Source organism: Ochlerotatus camptorhynchus, unplaced genomic scaffold (genome assembly GCF_037179485.1).
Source record: "Ochlerotatus camptorhynchus isolate MF236.1 unplaced genomic scaffold, CSIRO-AGI_Acam_v1.1 ptg000031l, whole genome shotgun sequence".
Lineage (NCBI taxonomy): Eukaryota > Metazoa > Arthropoda > Insecta > Diptera > Culicidae > Ochlerotatus > Ochlerotatus camptorhynchus.
The window spans coordinates 1-12,454 of NW_027040522.1; the positions used below are offsets into that span (position 1 = coordinate 1).

Below are 12,454 nucleotides of genomic sequence, written 5' to 3' on the forward strand. Positions count from 1 at the left end.
ATACGCACACTGTGGTCCGAAATAGACGATGAAGTTTGCAGAGATTGTGCTGAAACGAGTACGAGGTAAACAAAATCAATGCACATCTAAATTTAAAGCGAATTAAGTGCTAATAGATAATAATATTGCTTCAACTTAGGTATTTATTTGTGTTTCATTTGTTTCTAACCATCCGAGTTTATTGTCAGTTACAAAGTTTGTCCCTTGCAAGATAACGCAAGGTAACACTATCTTGATACATGTTCCAATTTGAACCGACAACAAAACTCAGTATAAAATTGTGTAGTCGCTAATATTCGTTCCTACCTTAACTTAACTGCCCATAAACGCATAACAGTCCAATGTTATGCGTTTATGGGTTAGGATCTTACGATCCTTAGATAAGCAGAATAGTACTGTTGAATTAGAGAATCACCATCTCTATGCCGTTCAAAACGGATTTCTCATATAAAAGAAATATGGGAAATCCGTTTCGAACGGAATACAGAATAGGGATGAATGAAACATCCAGACAGAATCATTGATCTGCCTTAATTTAATTTACCTTTGTACTTTTCCTGCTCGATCAAAGCGGCCGCCGTCTGCTGTAGAGCACTCGGAGTTGAACTCTTCTTGTAATTCCGTCGCGTTACAATAGTGCTATTGTTAGCATTGATTTCCAACAGAGGAACACGCTGTTTCTTGGCCACCTTTTCCTGTTTCTGCTGTGCATCTACTATGTGATCAATCGAACGCTTCTTGTTTTTTGCTCCCCCGACCGGTGTTGAATTGGCAAATAGCTGCTGGGCAACGGGGTTCTTCGGCTTGGCTGGATCTCGAACAATCGAAGAGATGTCCAGGTTCTGGAAGGTATTCCCAATCACAACAGCTTCCTCTTCCAAATCTGATGCCAAGTCGATGATACGATCAGGCTTCTTAGCGCGAGGTAGTGAAGCTCGAGACGGCACTAGAGGGTCTGCTGCCTTTGGAAATGTTTGCTTTTTACCTTTTTTTGAAGAGGCTTAGCGTTCTTAGTGCGAAGAGACTGGTTTGCAACGTTTTTGGCTTTCTTCACCGACGAAACATGTCCATCGTTTGTTTTCGGTGACTTTCGTTTTCCTTTGCCAGCGGCGGATTTTCCACCTTTTCGGGCGGTTTGTTCATTGTCATCCGTATTGACGAAATCGTAAGGATTCTCCGGAGCTGGTTCACGCTTGAAGAATTTCTTTGTAGTACGTTCCACCTCCTGATCGATTTTTCGGATGTTCTTTTCCAGTTTTGTGTGCAAATGGTCGAAGAACGCCTGAAGGGTTCGATCAAACTCGTCGTTGGACATCATTTCCGATGTGGATGGTTCACTTAAAAGATCAATTCTTTCTTCGGCAATATTTTGGATCAATTTCAAAGGTTTCACGTCCAACGTCTGGATGGGTTTCACTGTATTCACCAACTTCCTGTCGACATATTTGCTGCGTTGAATCTGCGAATCATTGCTAACGTTCATGTTATCTGGTTCCGCTTGCTTAGCGAACAGTTTTCGTTTCTTTTTTTTTTTTTTTGTTAATTACTTTATTTATACAGGCTCATTCGAATAAACTTTACAGAGCCAAGTTATCATTTTCTTTATACATTATAAATGTCTTAAATCTAAAATTAAAGGATTGGAACCGATTACTCGCGGTCTTCTCGAGGTTAGTGGATGACAATTGTTTGGATCGGGAGAGGGAAAAGGAGATTTGGAATATGATTTATGATTCAAAAATTTCACTATTTCTAAAACAAATACTTAATCCTATCGACGTTATATCAACTCTGTAATTATACAATTATTACAGAAACAAATCTACAAAAAAAATACACACACACATACAAAACACAAACTAAACACAAGGTTAATCAAACTTACAATCTATGGTTAATATTCTTCAAGAAAACATATATGAGTTGCATAAACTCCAGATCGCGTCTAGCCAAAATATCCCGAACTGGAACATTAGGTTGTCTACCTCGAGCCCGAAGGGAATCGTACAACTCGGATCTGACTCCACGGTGCTCAGCACATGACCAAATAATGTGATCTGCGTCCTGGTAACCTTGTCCACATTCACAGAGATTACTGTCCCCCAGCTCAACACGGAACAAGTGAGCGTTTAACGAGTAGTGATTGGACATGAGGCGAGACATCATACGAATGAAGTCTCGACCCACATCCAACCCCTTGAACCAAGGACACTTCGACACCTTAGGGATGATTGAATATAACCATCGTCCCAAACTCCCTTCACTCCATTTATTTTGCCAGCTGGCGAGGGACTGTTGACGATAAATGAAGAAAAATTCGTCGTAGGCGATTTGTCGATCGTAAATATCGCCTTCCATAGCGCCCACCTTTGCAAGCGAGTCCGCCTTCTTATTGCCCGGAATCGAGCAATGAGATGGGACCCATGCAAAGGTGATGACAAAAGATCTTAAAGATAAAGCACTCAAAAGCTCTCGTATTTTCGTGAGAAAATACGAGGAGTGCTTTACCGGCCTCATGGAGCGAATAGCCTCGACAGAACTGAGACTATCCGTAAAAATAAAATAATGATCTGGTGCAAGTGAGGCGATCGTTTCTAGCGTACAATGTATTGCCGCCAGCTCAGCAACGTATACGGAACAAGGAGCTTGAAGCATTCGAGAGGCGCTATGAAATTCGTTATAAATACCAAAACCAGCGGACGCCTCTATTAGTGATCCATCTGTGAAGAACGATCTTGCGGAATCAACTTGGCCAAACTTTGCAGCGTAAATTGACGGAGCAATCATGGAACGATGATGCTCTGGGATTCCGCGAATCTCTTGCGTCATTGATAAATCAAAATGAACAGAATTGTCGAAGTCGGAGAAGCAAACACGATAGGGATTATGCTGCGAAGGGCTGACATCCTGTGTTATGTACACGTAGTACAATGACATAAAACGAGTTTGAGGGTTTAGCTCAAGAAGCTTCTCAAAGTTTGCAATCACCAGTGGGTTCATAATTTCACAACGGGTGAGGAGCCTGAGGGATAATTCCGAAAACCGATCAGAGAGTGGCAACATGCCCGCTAACACTTCGAGACTCATCGTATGAGTCGAGTGCATGCATCCTAACGCGATACGAAGACAGCGATACTGGATCCGTTCCAGTTTGATGATGTGCGTTTTAGCCGCCGACTGGAAGCAAAAACTACCGTACTCTAAAACCGATAAAATCGTTGTCCGGTACAACGTTAGAAGATCTTGCGGATGGGCTCCCCACCACGTTCCGGTAATTGTTCGGAGAAAATTGATCCTTTGTTGGCATTTCCGCTTCAGATACTCAATGTGGGATCTCCAGGTGCATTTTGAATCGAACCAGACCCCAAGATATTTGAAGGACATAGAATGAGTGATCGGTTTACCCAAAAGTTGAAGCTTTGGTTGTGCTGGGCTATGCTTCCTAGAAAAAACGACCAACTCAGTTTTCTCCGTGGAGAATTCGATACCTAGCTGGATAGCCCAAGTAGACAAATTGTCTAAGGTATCCTGTAAGGGTCCTTGCAGGTCGGCCTCTCTGGGTCCTGTCATAGACACTACTCCGTCATCTGCAAGTTGTCTCAACGTGCAGTTGTCCCTTAGACAATTGTCAATTTCTCTGACGTAGAAATTATACAGAAGGGGGCTTAAACATGAGCCCTGGGGGAGACCCATGTAGCTAAATCGTGAAGCTGTAGAGTTTCCATGAGAAAAGCTCATATGTTTCTCTGACAGCAAATTGTACAAAAAGTTATTAATTAATGGAGAAAGGCCACAAGCGTGGAGTTTGTCTGAAAGGACTTCAACCGATACTGAATCAAAAGCCCCCTTAATATCCAAGAAGACAGAAGCCATTTGCTCTTTCTTAGCAAAAGCCAACTGAATTTCAGTGGAAAGCAACGCGAGACAGTCGTTCGTTCCCTTGCCCCTACGGAAACCAAATTGAGTATCTGAGAGTAGGTGGTTCAACTCAACCCATTTGTCCAGGCGAAAAAGGATCATTTTCTCCAACAATTTTCGAATACACGATAACATCGCAATGGGACGATACGAGTTGTGATCTGACGCGGGTTTTCCAGGCTTTTTAATGGCTATAACTCTCACCCGCCTCCAATCATCCGGAACAATATTAAGCTCCAGGAACTGACCAAACAAGTTCAACATGCGCCTCTTAGCGACGTCTGGGAGGTTCTTCAACAAGCTGAACTTGATTCTATCAGCCCCCGGAGCCGAATTGCCACACGAAAGGAGCGCGAGTGAGAGCTCCAGCATTGAAAAAGGCTGGCTGATCTCGTCTACCGAATTCGTCGTTTCGCGAGGAATCATCTGTGCCGGCACAGAATCAGGACATACTTTTCGCGCGAACTTGAGAATCCAACTATCGGAGTACTCCTCGCTCTCGTTGTTTGAAGACCGGTTACGCATCCTTCGCGCCGCATTCCAAAGCGTATTCATCGACGTTTCGCGCGATAATCCGTCCACGAATTGCCGCCAGTATCCGCGTTTCTTGGCTTTGATGAGGCTCTTGAGTTCGCGTTCAAGAGCCGAGTACGCTTCGAAATGTACGGGTGTTCCACGTTTCCGGAAAAGCTTAAACGCGTCGGACTTTTTACGATAAACCTCAGTGCATTGCTGGTCCCACCAAGGGGAAGGAGGTTTCCTACGGAAAGACGTTCCAGGAACCGGCCGAGTTTGAGCTTGGAGCGCGCTGTCCAAGATCAGATTGGAGAGGAAGTTATATTCCTCCAACGGTGGAAGCCCTTCTACCGACGTTAGGGCATCTTCTATCACATTCTTGAACTTTGTCCAATCGATATTACGGGTAAGATCGTACGCGACGTTAACGGGTTCCGACGGATTGAACCCACTGGCAACTGAAACTTTGATCGGCAAGTGATCACTACCGTGGGGATCTTGGATCACATTCCACGTGCAATCCAACGATAATGAGTTAGAGCAAAGTGTGAGGTCTAATCTACTTCCATTCGAGGATGGGCCAGCCAAACGTGTTACTTCTCCATTGTTAAGAATTGTCATATTAAAGCTGTCGCAGAGGTCATATATCAAAGTGGAACGGTTGTCATCATACAGTTCCCCCCAGCCTGTACCGTGGGAATTCAAATCTCCCATAATCAACCGTGGAGCAGGAAGTACCGAACAGATATCTGAAAGTTGTTTGCGATTAACAACGGCTCTAGGAGGAATATAAACAGAAGCAATACAAAGGCTCTTACCTTTAATAATAGCCTGACATGCAACAACTTCAATACCTGGAAATTGTGGAAGATTCACTCTATAGAAGGAATGGCACTTTTTGATCCCCAAAAGTACCCCTCCTCCACGCGAATCCTCACGATCCAATCGAATAATGTTAAAATCATAAAAAGGAAGATCGATATCTGAAGAGAGCCAAGTTTCACAAACAGCAAATGCATCACAATCATTATTGTGAATTAAAAACTTAAAAGAATCTAATTTAGGAATGAGACTTCGACAATTCCACTGTAGAACAGTGATCAAATCCCCGACCTCGTTTGGAAAATTATCCATCGAAGGAAATGATTGCTGCAATGAGGGGCCACTTCAATGTCAATTGCTTCAAGAGGGTCTTCACAGAAGGAAGCATTGCCAGAACAATGCTTTTGAGAGGATCAGAAATATTGAGGTACTTGAGAATATCGTCCACAATTTTATCAAATGAGAACAACCCGGATGAAGAAGGGGCTTCTGTTCTTAAAAATGGGCCATCAGGGGTTTTTGATGTCCCCGGGAGAGATGGAAAGTTCTGGTTATAGTCAGTTCTGCGGAAACCAGGAGGAGTTGAAACTTCCTTTTTTCCATCACTCCTTGATTTGGGCAAGCTGATTTGGGGTTCCTTATCTGCAACTTTCCGCGAACGGATGCGTTTTCGTTTCCGTGCAGAACCTTCCGGAAAACTGAAAGAAACTCCCTCCTCAGCCAAGTCAGAGTCAGACTCGTCATCAGACAAAACAGCAAAGGGATTTTTGTCGTTGGTTGATGGTGTGGCTGTTTTTAGCATTGCTGCAAAAGACTGCCTGGAACGCTCCTTAAGAGAGCGTTCTAGTTTCTCCCCGCGTTGTTTGTACGCCGGGCACGATGAGAGACCATGAGGAGTTCCCTTACAGTACACGCATTTTGGTGCAGTGACTGTGCAGGCGCCATCCTCGTGCTTCTCCCCGCATTTGGAACAGCGTGCCTTGCTGCCACAGTGAGAGGCCGTATGTCCCAACTGTTTGCAATTTTGGCAGTTCATGACCCGAGGAACAAACAAACGCACAGGTAGCCGAAGTTTTCCCAACTCGATGTAGTGAGGAAGGGCTGAACCAGAAAAGGTCACCCGAAACGAGTCTGTGGGGGTAAAGCTCTTTTTACCCTCGCTGAAAGATACTGAGTTCAGCTTCTGGACTTCCAGTATCTCAACCGTGGGAAGCAAGGGGTTCTTGAAACGGCCAACCGCTTGCTTCGCCAAGATCTCGGGGGTCAGACTCGCTTCGGTCACCACACCTTCGATCTCCACATTACGAGCTGGGATGTACACTCTATACTCGAGTGTAAAGAGCTGGGAGGCAGCAATCTCGTTAGCTTGTTTCAGGTTAGAGACGACAACGCGAAGTTTATTGTACCTCACCTTCGAGATTTCGGTCACGGCCGAGAACCGCTTCGTCAGATCATTAGTAATTTGCATTACATTCAAAGGTTTCTTTTTGGGCTGAAAGTAAACAACCCATGGGCCAGTTGAGTCTTCTGGGTAGGCTCGCGATCGGGGGCTTATCTGTCCCTGTCCATTACCAGACTGAGATGACGAAGCAGGGATGGCATCATCTGATTTCTGGGATGACAGACGTTTTCGACCCTTCTTGCTATCGCGTGGCAAGGTGGTGTCATCTTCCGACAAAACGTCCATTTCGTCTTCTGACAAAATGTCCATTTTGCCGTACTAGTGGGAGCGAAAAACGCTCTACCACTGCAACGATAATCAAAATTACTCGGACACAATACACGAGAAAAAAAAAAATACAAACACAGAAACACAAACTTAAAATTTAACTGATGGGAGAAAGAAAGAAACAAGAACAAAAACTTATCTGATAATCCTATACTACTACCACCGAGCGTTTACACAGCAGCAGCGGAGCGACGCGCAGCTTTGATGATCTTCGATCCGCGTGTACGGGCGGTCTTCGTTGGTGTGTGCTTGTATGAAGCTCGGCACTCAGCTGAACACACGAGATGGATGAGCGGTTTGAATGTGGAGGCAGATGCTGACACTCGATGACGATGATCCGTGTGCACAGGTATGCGTGACCACGCACCGATGGTGCGCAAAATGGTTGGCGAATTGGCAATCGCAAAAACAATTTTCCTTCCGATGATGCCGAAAACACACTTTCTTCTCAGAAAAAAAACTCACTTTTTGATAAATTTATCGGGAATTATGCCAGGAATCACTAAGCGAGAAAAAACTGATTATTTACGTCAGATAATAGCGAGAAAACTTCCAAATTAACGGAGCGCGAAACAAGTCGACCGTACTTTTTGCTAGGACGCAGTGAGATGGGTTTTCGTTTCTTGCCGTCATTCAAACGAGGATTAACCGGCTCGTTCTTCTGATTGCATTTGTCCGGAGAATTTCGCCTCGAGCTACGACTCAGCCTTGTCTGCTGACGTTGACAGTCTTGCTGGAGCGTTTCAAACACTCGCAAACGCTGAACATCCTGCACCTCAACCCTAACATCTGAAATTGACGGGGGTTTTACATTTTCCTTGTTGCTTCCAATCGAGCTGGTGTTGTCCAACATCTGACATCGGATATTGCGGTGCTTTTCGATTGCATCTCGATTATCACGTAATCGAGGAGATTGATCCTCCATGTTATGAGCGTTCAGGCTGTTGGCAGGTCCCGAAACAATCGAATCCAGTAAGGACACATTCAATAATCCATCGAGATTGGTTGTGCAGGGTTGCTCCGAATCTTCTATACGGTCGGCATTCGTCCGAACTTCCGGTAGAACGTCGTCCGTGAGATAACTGCAGTCGAATGACGGCAGAATCGTGAAGGTAAGGCATCCTATCTTGTCTACAGTTAACACCTCCGGTTCGACGGTGATTTTTGTGTACTCGATCGAAAGCAGACAAGAATTGCGTCTGAAACGAAAATAATTAAGAATTTAAATAATCATTTTGTTTCTCGATCCGGCGAATCTCGTTCATGTCGAGGAAGTGAAACTGCGATCGAATTGTGTCCATTTAAACAAATTTTAGCATTTTTATAATTGAAAGCTTTAAGTTAAAAAGTTTTTTTTTACGAAAAGTCACAATTAACTTTTCCATGCTACTGTGCTACCATGAGGAGAGGGTTAACCATTACCGACAACACAAGCGTTTTCATTATCTCTGCCTCATTAGACTAAACTTTTTTTTTTCAACTATAGGTATAGGTACTCACTCTTTTTTCAGATCGATTCTGGAAACGTCCCTGTGGCAAATCTCCAGATAAACCGTCATCTCCAAAGAGTCTTTCTCGCGAATAAGGGTGACGCGGGCGCTAAACCTTATGGTTGCTGGTTGAAAGTTAACATCCAACCATAGACCGTTCGAATCTTCCGGTTTCACGAATTGATACAATCCGATTTGAGCATCTTCGACAGGAACCGAATACGCCGCAAACAGAGGGAACTTGTCCTGCATTCCATTGATAAAAGCTCGACATTCCTAGACAAATCAGAACATAATTAGATACCTACTAACCTATTTGAAAGTTTAAAAAATATAACATTGAAGCAACATTTACCTGCTCCAATGCAAACGACTGCCAATCGAGAACCTGTTCTAAAGGGCCGCCAATATGTCGTCCCAGATCGAGTACGAATTCCTTACGCTCATTCTGTTTGCTGAACGAGAGTGACGCGGAGTGCGCCAATTCCACCAACTGCAGTTGTATTTTAAAGTATCCGAATCGCCTGAATTGAGAAAGCAATTTTTTGCTACAATAAAAAAAAAAACGAATTTATAAACATTAACATCGATCATTGCTGCTACTGCAGTCCATACAAGTGATTCCCACAATATTGAATGACTTGCAACGTTTCCTTGCAAGAGATCCTTTCAAAAATCTCCAGCAAGCCTTGCAGTGCAATCACCACTGTTTGATACGGCGCAGCCGTAATGCAGCAAATCACGCAGAGAGTTTTCACAATCTTCCCTAGCGCATCCGTTTCCAGTGGTTTGTCCCGGCGATCGTTCAGAAATATCTTCGAAACAGCAAAACAAAATTAACCATCAAAATAACATACAATGAGTGGCGAGAGGAATGTCAATCTTACCACAACACACCGCAAATGTTCGGCAAAGGACGCCTCAAAGTGCCGTCCTATTTGGACCAGTTTCACAAAATGGGACAGATAGCGCTTCAGCAGCCGGAATTTTTCCTCCGGATCTTGATGCTGACGCAGCAGAGCCAGGCGTTTGCGCAGCCGCGCGTTCAGCTGATCGTAGTCAACATTTGCCATTTTTTATTTCACGATGTTGAATCTTAATTTATAAATAAAGCACAAACGGTTGTCGAATTCACAATATTACAACAGTAATTATTTATCACACAAATCTAATAACTAAAACGCGAAAAAATGGAAGGAAGTGGATTATTTTCCGACTAAAAGCACGTGAAGCGTGATTTTGAAAAGAATGTTTCTGGGCTTGCTTTGATTTTCAGCTGATGATGAAATAATTTTATTTAAACACGAAACATTCTAGCGGTATCGGAATCAGTAGTCGAGCAAGGATTTGCCCCAAAGCTACACTGAGTCAACAATGGGATGGATTCACATTTATCGTTGGCCCTCTAGCTGTGAAAAAGTGTAACACTCACGCGACAAGTCGCGCATAATAGCTTAAATATTATTTTTCGTAGCTATGAAACTATGTGATAGATACAAGAAACGGATATAAAATGTGTGTATGACACATAAAACCTGTCAATTTCACTTTCAGAGGGTCACAATTAGCGATTTTATGATCGCTGATTGCTCACTCAGCGTAAGTGCTCAGCGATCATAAAATCGCTAATTGTGACCTTCTGAAAGTGAAATTGACAGGTTTTATAAGTCAGACAGAAAATTTGCAAACTCTTCTTGTATCTTACAAAAACAAATAATCATTATAACATTAAAAATAGTATTTTAACTGAAATGAGCATTTCCAAGCTTGGTTGGAGACATGAATATTCCAATAAATTTAGCTGATAGTAATAAAAGTTTATTAGATTCGTATGATTATTTTACAGTGAACTCTCTACAACTCGATATTAAAGGGACCATCGAGTTATAAAACAACAATCCAATAGGAAATCAACATCGTGGTAGCCATGACCGGCAGGTGACAAAGGTTGCATTTTCCCAAATATATCATATTAACAATTTGATCCATTCATGCCTTTTCCAAATATTGCAATGGCGACCCGCAAAATATTGCTTCACACACCATCTAGCGTTGAAAAAGGTCAGCAACAATCATTCAATCACAATCGAGGGGTGCGAATATAGCACTTATTACAAAAGTAAGAGTCATATTATTTTTATTAATTACATTGTGTATATTACTTTAAAATTTGCCTGACATGCCACTGTTGTCATCAAATAAAATAATATGCTGAAATACATTCATTTGAAATATTAAACTAATTTTCATTTGGTTTACCCCTCGTGACGATAAACAAATACATTGGTAGCCTTTTTGGCCACAGAGGTGCTTTCATCGCTAAAAATTTGGTTCGCCAGCTATGCAAAAGAGTGGATCATATTGTTAATACATATAATATATTTGATTTTCCACTAAATAAATCCTGAGGGAAGGAAAAATTTCTGAATTAAATAAGTTTTTTTTATCAAACAGCAGATCGACAAATTTCTGTCCAAAAATCGTATGATCGATAATAACAACATTATACAGGAATGTTCGAATATCATTTAGATAATTTTTTTGTTCAGGCAGACATTTTGAAGATGTTTTACGTTTTGTGAAGATATTCTTTCTTTTTTTTATTAGAGAGATTTTTAACCGTTGACTAGTTCATCTCTATAAAGAGGGGGCCCAGAGGGGGGTTCTTCGTGGAAATGTTGTTACGGAGTTGGCTTACACTTCACATGTACTCAAAGAGAAACGATTAAAATAGATTCCAGTAAATGACTAACAATACAGGCAACGAAAATAATGCAATATGGGTAGGATTCTGAACGAGATCAGAGCTCCACCGTAGGAGGAGTAAGCCACCGTCTGGCAGAGATGTCCCGAAAGTAAAAAAAATTAAAAGGACCTAAATGTTGTTGTATAGTCCAGCGTCCTTAAGGAAGTAAAGAACTGTCGCTAAAGTGAAAGGTTCGTCGCCCAGGATGTCCCTAATGCTGTTGGGAAGTGCATATTGCTCCCGCAGATGTTGCTATCATAGAGGTAACTCTAAGATCAGAAGGTCCCGAAGAAACGAGCTCAACTTTTTGGCTCAGCTCTGGTACTATCTTCGGTCCCAAGCTAATCGATGCACCCCTCGAAACATAGGAAAACCCACGAACCCCTCATTTTATCCGTCAAACTTTCATAGCGAATCAAAACAAACATAGGGTAGTACTGGAATTTCGACTAGAATGGGGTACGTTAATTGATTTGCTTGGGTCCAATAGGCTAGTCAAGTAGTGAGCCAATTAAAAATCGTTAGTAGGGTAGGTTCAGTTTTGACCGATCTGGGTGGATTCTACCCAAATTTGGGTAGTTTTGAAATAGCTTGTAACTTTATTTGTATCCGTCACATTTATCGCGTAACATTTGAAAAATGCCTATCCTCGTTGATTGATTCTCTTCGTTGACTTTCTCCTTGGTTTACAACGGCACCATACACGAATTTCTTGCTATGCTCGCAGCACAGCTCGACAGAAGATGACGTTAGCTTGTGCCTTGAGCAACACACTGAATGGGAAAATCATTTGCAGTCGGGTTATTCGCGAAAGAGAAAATCGATGAAGAGAATCGATCAACAATTATAGGCCCTTTTCTCGTGTTGCGCGAGATTTGTTAGTATGTTAATTTGTTCTGAAGGGAAGGCGTGGTGCAGCAGTGGTGTTATAAAATTTTGATTGCAGGTGCACCAATTAAATTAATTTAGAAAACTGCGGACTTAGCTTGAATCTATGGAACTTGAATACACCTAGAAAGCTACTTTAATGTGTAGAGAATTAATGTAATTTTTTTTACAATTATAAGTCTGCAATGATTTAAATTCTAATACGCGTCTATGTTTACAGGAACAGCAACAGAAGACGCATCATCAACTCAAGATAATATCTACAGATCTCGCACAGCTACAAACCTGGATGACAGTTCTTCGATTTTCCTTCAGCAAATTCAAGCACCTCCCAGGATCGTTGCC

General features: G+C 42.4%; 1 pseudogene; it reads right to left on the reverse strand.

Annotated features, from left to right (window-relative positions):
- Positions 1-544: 544 nt before the first annotated feature.
- Positions 545-9,548, reverse strand: LOC135708588 (uncharacterized; annotated as a pseudogene).
- Positions 9,549-12,454: the final 2,906 nt, after the last annotated feature.